Here is a 9,194-nt window from a genome sequence, read left to right on the forward strand (position 1 = left end):
GCACATCTTGATTACATTTTTACATCATCTCTACCCGCCAGGGTGCTGCTGGGTTGGTTGGAAGCCACCCCACTTGGCTGGGGAAGAAAGAGAAGCAACAATGAACCAGCCATGTTTTATTACCATGCAATTCTCCCAAGAGCGCTGATTAGCAAGCAGAGCTCCTGGTGAGGTGTCTGGGATCACTCCTTCCCAAACCGAGGCAGAGCCCTGCCCATTTGGCAGTCAGGCAGGGCGTTTATTCCAGATCAGAATTGCCTCAAGATGTTCTCAGCCAATTCAGAGGGCCAGCCCCTGCTCTCTCTTACGCCGGAGTAAATCCACGAGCGTCAGTGCATTTCTTCCAGATTTACACCAGCACGGGTGTGAACAGGCTCTGATTCAAAATCAGCTGCCTGGCAGAATCAGGCATAGCTGGAAGGTGCAATGTATCCTGTGAAAGCTGCAGCCGGCGGGAAGGAGGAAGGCGGGCACATCTGGCGCCTGCAGCTCACAGCATGATCGCCAGAAAGGTGTTGATCATCAGGTTGCCTTTTTAGAAGCAACGGTATCAAGACAAAACTCGAGGCCCCCGATTCTCCGTCACCATTCCGCCCCCGCCCCCCTCCTTACCCTGCTGGAAGAGCGGAAAGGGGCGTCCGTGTAAATGCAAATCTGGTTCTAATCCGGGCTCTGCCACAGGCGCACAGATTGGCCTCGAACCCTTTCTGGCTCAGTTTCCCCAGCTGCCAAATGGGGATAAGGATTCTTACGCCCCTCCTTCTCCGGGTGTGCCCTGGAGGTGAATTAGTTCATGTCTGTGCCGTGTTTGAACATATGTGTTGTTATTAATTATTACACTAAAGCCAATGCCCCAACTCGGCTAGGGTCCCATTGTGCCAAGTATACTGCATAAAGTACACTGTGTACTGAGCTAAAAAAAAAATCCCAAGACGTATTACAATCAAAAACAGCCGATGATGTACTTACGTCTAGCCATTGGCATTGCCTGTGGCAGGTATCCTCCTATTTTTTGTCTGTTTCACACGCCAAGGCTTGAAAAGTGGCTTTGTGAAGCTATCTTGTAATAAGACGTAACCACTGCAAGCGGGTTGCTATCAGCCCGTCCATAATCTCGCACGCTTTTCTCTCGACGTTTATGGCTCAGTTACACAGAGCCCCCATTAGATGGCGCTACAACAACGGCTACGCTATCCTCCTCTTTTGTTCTGGGGTCTGGGCCTGGCTTCTGAGCTGGCAACCCAGGCCCTGGGGCTTCGGGGGCTTCGGTTTGTAATCGTTTCCCCCGCCATCGAGCCACCTGTCTCGCCTGTCTCAGCTCCAGGGAGCAGCCGCGAAGGATGGGCCAAAGGTTTCCGCCTCAGCTCTAATGAAGGGGTTTGGGTTCAGGTTCTGCCTCCTAACCTGAACCTTTCAGTAAAGGGGGTTTGAATCTGGGCTGATGCTAGAGACATTTGAATATTTGGATGAAGTGGCCACGAGCAGGTCACCCCTTCACACCACCTGTCTGGATGCTCTGAGGCGGGAGCGCCCTATCTCAGGACGTGCTGGGGTGGCAGGTCACTGATTCTTCTGTTATCGTCTGTGCGAAGGTGGGGAGTTGCTGAGCCTTGGGGAGTGTGTGGCCGCGGAGGAGAAGGTAGGCGTGCAAGGTGGGATACGAGTCCTTGGAGGCTCATGTTCTGTTGAACCCAGACCTTCGTCTGAACCTCCTGGGCTTAGTCCTGCCGGGAATGGACCACGCAGGTTCTGGTTCTGGTGGTCCATATGAACCAAACCTGTAAGGCCCATAGAATCACAGAATATCAGGGTTAAATATCCTTGCTCAGGCCAGGCGGGTACAACCACCTACTGTGGAATCCTGGAAAGAACCAAGCCCACAACGGAGGGGGAAACTGAGTCCCGAGGCTGTGGAAATCCTGATATCAATGGGAGTTAGGAGCCTACGCACCTTGGTGGGTTTGGGCCCAAGAGTCCTCCAGCCCCACGTCCGCCTGCAGCTGTTGAGAGCCCTCAGCAGCTTGCAGGGGCAGGCCTGTTCTCTGTCTAGAACTGTCTAGAGACTGCTGAAAGTCAGGGCCATCCTGCGGGCGTCGGGGCACCAGTGAGAAATGGGTCTAGGTCCAGTTCCCAATGTCCACCTCAGAAAAGCCACCGCCACGCTGGGCACTGGCTGGTTCTCTTCTCCAGGGCTTTCACCGTGACCCCTTTCACCAGCAGACAGATAGATAGAGAGGCAGGCAGGCTGGGGTATGCATGGTGCTGATAGACCAATGGATAGGCACCTCCCACCTTAACATTGCTCCAAAGGGCAGCGATCTTGGTCCGAATCTTCGTACGTTTCCAGCTCTGCACGACCAACGATCCATTGCGGTGGCATCTGAGTGCGGCTAATACGTGTGGGACCGATGTGTTTGTCTGGGTGGGTCCTGCGCGCCCCCGTGCACCTGCTGTCAAGGCGCCAGCTCGTTAATGTCTTTGACTAATATGATGCAGCCAATACTGGACGTCGTTTATTTACCATTAAAAAAATGACAGTATGGTAATGCCTAGAGATCCCAGAGTGCACATACATGTAGCCAGAGACAGTCTGGATTTGCATTCGACTCCAGACAGACAAAGGAGGTGAGGGGGAACAGATACAGAGAGGGGAAGTGACTTGGCCGAGGTCACCGGCAGAGCTAAGGACAGAACCCCAGGTCTCTTGAGCCCTAAGGGAGTGCCTGCGTCTGCTAGCTAGACCAAACTACTAAGTGACTTGCTATGTAAAACACGCTGGGAATGGCATAAGCATTCCACCTCCTTCCAGCGACGGAGCCATGCAGACAGTGGTCTGTCCAAGAGGCTGGGAAGAGACCAACAAAAGGCTGGTTATGGGCCGAGCTGGGGGGAGAGGAAGATGAAATTATTGACTGATGACAGGGCCATGCTCAGTCAGGAGTTGGGACAGATTTAAAGCGTGTTACAAATGGTTTCCAAGCCAGGGTCTGGGTTTCTGAAGGCAGTTAATGGAATGTGTCAGCTCCTCTCCGCGGCTGGTGTAGCAGAGGCCTGGGCGGGACTGAGAGAACCAGTAGTGCAGTGGTAAAAAAAAAAAAGAAAGTGGGTAAATTAATGTTTGGGGTGTCGCAGGCCGGGCAGTGGCGTGGCAGGCACTAAGGGCGTAAATGCCGTATGTCCCCAAATGCGAAGCGGGTAAGCTCAATTTCCCCGTGATTACACTAGTGAAGCCAACCTTGGGGGCTCACGCTGATTGTACCTGTAAGCGGAGTCTGAATGAGCTCTCCCCTGACATCTGGTGGTGAGCTGTGGAAAAAGACTTCAGAAGCGGATCTTGTTTGCATGGACACACCCACCCTGCCTAGGTGCTCAGCATGATGGGACTGCTTGTCCAAATGATCACTCGTGGCTGGTGTTGGATCCCCAACCTCCTTGTTATTGGGGCAGGAGTAATACGTTGTTATCCTTGTTGTGTGAACCAAGGGCAGCAGAACTGTACCTGGCATACCCCATTGGAGGGACTCACCCTCAATGGAACGGCACTCGCTAGGCAGGGGACATGGTTCCAAAGCCTAATGACTTGAGAGAGGGGAGGGATGGATATTTGGTGGGGTGGGTCTTGTTTAAGGGTTCTGGACTCTATTAGATCCTTCCTTTCTCCATGATGTAATAAAAGCTAATTTGGATTCAACTGAGAGTCTTATTACATGCTGTAGAGCTGAAATCACTGATACCTAGCTCTAAATATTAGACCTACATGGGAATGGTGTCTTTATTGCAGAAGACTGCCCAGTGTGCACCAGCAGTGAGCCTTCCCCACTGACAGCTGATACCGCTGAGAGGTGTGTTAAGTGGGGAGGCCCTGAAGACTCTTGGTGAGCGGGCAGCTGGTGGAGGGTGCAGCAAGGGGCCAGCAGGGTGGCTGGTGGAGAGGTGTGGCAAGCAGCCAGCAGAGAAACTGGTGGAGCGGGCCAGAGCAGATCCCCACAGAGGCACAGCAATCGGCCATTGGGGCAACCCAGAGCCTTTTGATTCCCAGCTGCGGATGGGGCAGAGCCGGGGGGTCGAGCCCCTCCACCCCCCGGCACAATGGAAAGTTGGTGCCTGTGTGTGTGAGCTGTGTAGTGCTCAGGGAATGACAGAGTTGCATTCTGGTCATGTCTGAGACTGCTGGCATGGCAAGCCCTTCGAACGTCCGACCAGTCAGAGATGTTTGGAAGGAAGGAATTACACTGCAAGCGTGGGAGGTTGTGTTGAAAGCCCCGTGACTGTCTGTATTGTAATACAATTGTTATTTATGATTTTCTCCTTCCTTCAGAGACGAGAAATGTAGCTGCAATGGTCTTCCCATGGTGAGCGCCAGGCATCCGGTGCCTGTGACCTGTCCACCTTTCCGATCTGTTAGCCCACTGTGATATCTGCGCGCGACACCATTTCCCCAGCCCGGCGGTGCCGCCCAGCACACGGCAACGCTCAATGACTGTTTAGAGCAGGAAGTTTAAAACACTGTACCCAGTTGGAACCAGCGAGGGCCGTTGAGTGGTTGGAACGTAGTGTGACTGGCCACATTTAAGTCTGACCAGAACACCTGAGTTCATGCCCCCTACTTTTGTATGTAGGGTCATGGAATCTTTAATGACTATGGATGATTAAGACCTCCGAGTTATCTCCCAACTAGCTTTTTATATCATGCCAAACCTTGTGGTGTTTGAGCAGCTTATGTCTTAGGGGCATGGGTGGAGGGTATCATAGGCCGGGGCAAGCTAAGCCTCCCCTGACCAAGGCTGTGGCCTGAGACCATGCCCTCCCTCTCTTCCTGAAGCCGGTGGAGGCTCAGCTCTAGCCGTCGGCCCTGAGTTCGGGCCCGTTGGCAGCCAGGGGCGGTGCTGGGGCCAGCTGGGGTGGGAGGGAAGTCTAGCCAGCTGGGGTGGGGGTGGGGGTTGGGCTAGCAGTTTGGCCTGAGGGTGGGATGGCAGTGCTGGGGCAGATGGGGGAGGGGATGGCAGCTCAGCCCAGCAGTGGGGCCAGCCCAGCACTCCGGCTGCAAAGCTAGCCCCCCAGACCAGGAGACATGGGAAATCCCCAGAGGAAATGAGATCATCTACGTTTGCCAGCTTGACACTCATGTCATATTGCTGCACTGGCAACCATGGGTCAAAAATCACAAATCAGGCCGCGAAAAATCAGTAGATTGGCTTAAAAATCACAAGTGCTTCGGGGGTAGGTTCTTTGTAAATATACCTTTATGGTTTCTGAGCCAATTTCAACCTTGGCTAGAAACTTACTTAAAAAAAAATTGAGATTCTCACCTAATCACTTGACTTCAGGAGCTGGGGCTTTATGACAATCACCAGGTTCCTCTGCCCTCACATGGCGCAGTATCCCCTGGTATTACTCACGATGTAAGGTACTACGTGGTGTGAGTAAGGGTGGCAGAATCTGACCCATAGGGTTGATGGCTGTGATACCCAGATTGTCTATGTCTCCACTGTTAGGCAAAGAATAATGTGAGAATATGTCTGGAGTGCCACTGGAGAGGTAAAGCTACCCAATGAGTGCAAAATGCGACCTGATCCCAATGGAAGCAATTCCCATCCAGTTTGTGTGTGTAAGTGAGGACAGGTCTGTCTCCCAAGATCTGTGAGAATGAGGGATCATCTTTCAGGACAGGCTGTAGCTCTTTGATGATGCGCTGGAGAGGTTTTAGTTGGAGGCTGAAGGTGACGGCTAGTGGCGTTCTGTTATTTTCTATGTTGGGTCTGTCCTGGAGCAGGTGACTTCTAATCACCTAATCACATCAGCGGCTCATTCACCTACAAATCTACCCATGTGATATATGCCATCATGTGCCGGCAATGCCCCTCTGCCATGTACATTGGCCAAACTGAACAGTCTCTACGCAAAAGACTAAATGGACACAAATCTGACATCAGGAATCATAACATTCAAAAACCAGTAGGAGATCAACCTCTCTGGTCACTCAGTAACAGATTTAAAGGTGGCAATTTTGCAACAGAAAAGCTTCAAAAACAGACTCCAACGAGAAATTGCTGAACTTGAATTAATATGCAAACTAGATGCCATCAATTTAGGCTTGAATAGAAACTGGGAATATCTGAGCCATTCCACAGACTGAATCTATTTCCCCATGTTAAGTATCCTCACACCTTCTTGTCAAACTGTCTGAAATGGGCCATCTTGATTTCACTACAAAAGTTTTTTTTTCTCCTGCTGATAATAGCTCATCTTAATTAATTAGCCTCTTAGAGTTGGTAGGGCAACTCCCATCTTTTCATGTTCCCTGTATGTGTATATCTCTCCTTACGATATGTTCCATTCTATGCATCTGATGAAGTGGGTTCTAGCACACGAAAGCTTATGCTCAAATAAATTTGTTAGTCTCTAAGGTGCCACAAGTACTCCTGTTCTTTTTGCGGCTACGACTAACACAGCTGCTACTCTGAAACCTGCCATCCTCCTAGTCCTTTCTCAAATCCGTGTAACCCTCTGGTGAGTGTGTGATACAGGCCCCCAGGTCTCCTCGCAGATGGTAAGAATGGGTACGTCAGCCAGCCGAAGACCTCCAGCGCAAGCAGTAACAGCACATGCTTCCCCACTTCAGTCCCCAGGAGAACGGCCATCACATTTGCACAGGCCACTCATGTTAAAAATCTGTTAACTAGTTGAGGGCTTGCTCCTGTGTGCAGCCAAGGGCTTGATTCTCCCAGGGCCTGCACCTTTCGGCAATCATTCACCACCAGCGCAACGAGCTACCAAAGCCCAGTGGTGGCATTTTGCACCCTCTTCAGTGTAAATGACCACACCAGGTGTAGGGCAACGGAGAATCAGGCCCATTGAGTTCAAGGGGCACAGGACCAGGCACTCGCTGACTCCGTAGTTCACAACAAGAAAACAGAGCAGCCACCTCCTAGAGGGAAGCCCTAGATTCCTAGGAGCTGGTTTCTTCTCCCTGGTACGGGGTTCTCAAACAGCCCGTCACACCCACCCCTCAACGCCAGCAGGGAGCAGAGCCCATCTCTCCTCCAGGCCAAACCTGTGAGTCTCTGTAACAGCAGCAGCTACATCTCTCTGCTGCCTACTTTCATGAAAACAGTCTCCCAGCTGCTTTTTAAATGTCCCCAGATGGAAATTGGCCATTCTCATAGGTTCCCCTGCCTTCCCCCTCCTCTTGTGCACTCTGGGGCTAGGAGAGGCTGTTACCCCGGTAACCACTTAACGACAAACCGGGCAAATGCTGGGACGTCAATGACATTGTCAAGACAGTCCCAGTGTGTGTGCGGTTACTGTTCTGCTCTGATAGCATGCCACCCACTTTGCCCTGGCTAGTATAAATGCCTACCCAGGTGCATGGCCATCAAGCACCAAAGACCCGATTCTCATTGACGCTAGGCCCCCTTTCTGTGTCTCCGGCAGTGTAAGGGCCCCTTGATACTGATTTACACCCTGCTACATGCCCAGAACAGTGCAAAGCGTTCTTGGTGCCTTGTGAACCAGTTCTCCAGATCCTCCAAGGAATTTAGGCACCTAAGTCCTATTGATTTCAGTAGAAATGGAGGCACCTAAAATACCCACGTGTTTTTGTTAGTATCATGTTCTCACTGCCACTTAGCAAAGCTCTTCCCTTGCGGCAGATGCTTTTGCGTGGACGTTTTAGTAACACGTAATGCTAACGGGGCAACTCTTCCAACATTCAGGAGTTCTTAGCTCATCCATGCACTCAACTGCGGAATATTTCCCCTGCGTTAGCTGGGTTATGAAATCAGCATTTGCATGTATTCCACCTGGCACCGTCCTGGGGAGATGTTCTGCCTGTGCCAATCACATGGAATAAAGGTGTTGCCAGGAACTTGGGTAGGGCTTTGCAACGAGAACGCTTTTACCCCGGGCTAACTATGCAGTGTGGCTATAGCCTAAGTGATTTTCACAAGATCCCACAAGATATTTATAGCAGAGCAGGAACTGAAGCGAGAACCCTGGAGACACAGGTCAGAGCTTTAGGGCTGATCTACACTACAGGGGGTGGGGGGTGGGGTGGGATCGAGCTAAGTTACGCAACTTCAGCTCCGTGAATAACGTAGCTGAAGTCAACATACTCAGATCTCCTCATTGCAGTGTCTTCACTGTGGTGTGTAGACGGGAGACGCTCTCCCATCGGTTCCCCTTGTGCTTCTCGTTGAGGTGGAATACCAGTTGATGCTAGAGCGAATGGCCATCGATTTATCACATATATTCTAGACATGATAAGAGGGGAGGGATAGCTCAGTGGTTTGAGCACTGGCCTGCTAAACCCAGGGTTGTGAGTTCAATCCTTGAGGGAGCCATTTAGGGATCTGGGGCAAAAATCTGTCTGGGGAATGGTCCTGCTTTGAGCAGGGGGTGGGACTAGATGATCTCCTGATGTCCCTTCTAACCCTGAGATTCTATGACCCTCACTGGATCAATTGCTGCCTGTCAATCCAGCCAGTAGTGTAGACAAGCTCTGAGTCACAAGTCCATCCCCACACTGCTCTAAGCAACTCTACTCTCAGAATTCCATGGTCAGATCTTAGAATGAGGCTACAATGATCACTGGAGGATGATTCTGATGGAAACCATGTGAGCTACCCTTTATTATTCATAGATTTTAAAGGCCAGAATGGCTCATCACGTTCACCACCCCTGACCTCCTGTATAAAACAGGCCAGAAACCCTCAAGCCAGTTATTTCTGAATCAAGCCCAGAACTTGTGTTGGCCAATCCACTCCTACCTCTTCCACCATCTCGCTTGGCTGTTCTTCAGGCCTGCCCTGAAATTCCAGCTCAGATATGAAAGACAACCGATGCCACGCGAGGCGTCCTACGAATACACTTGGGTCATCAGCCAAGTGCAGATGCAAAGCTGAGCTCTGCAGCTGGGCTGGGAAGAGTGTGTCATACTAGTCTCTCGTTAGGAAACAGCCTTGGACAGTTACTATCAGCCTTCGGGAAGCTCCCTGCATCTTGTGAGACAGGAAAGGAACAAACAAAAAAATCCTAAGAATGAAACCAAGCCAATCCAGTCTTCTCTGTTAATTGTGAGGCCAATGCCAGAATGAATCATTAACAACCGCTGGCTAATTCTCTTTTCATAAACAAAGCAAAGGAGATAAAAGGAGGACCCCCCCCTCACATGTTCCCCCCTTTTCCCACCCGAT

The sequence above is a fragment of the Mauremys mutica genome, chromosome 24 (assembly GCF_020497125.1).
Source record: "Mauremys mutica isolate MM-2020 ecotype Southern chromosome 24, ASM2049712v1, whole genome shotgun sequence".
Lineage (NCBI taxonomy): Eukaryota > Metazoa > Chordata > Testudines > Geoemydidae > Mauremys > Mauremys mutica.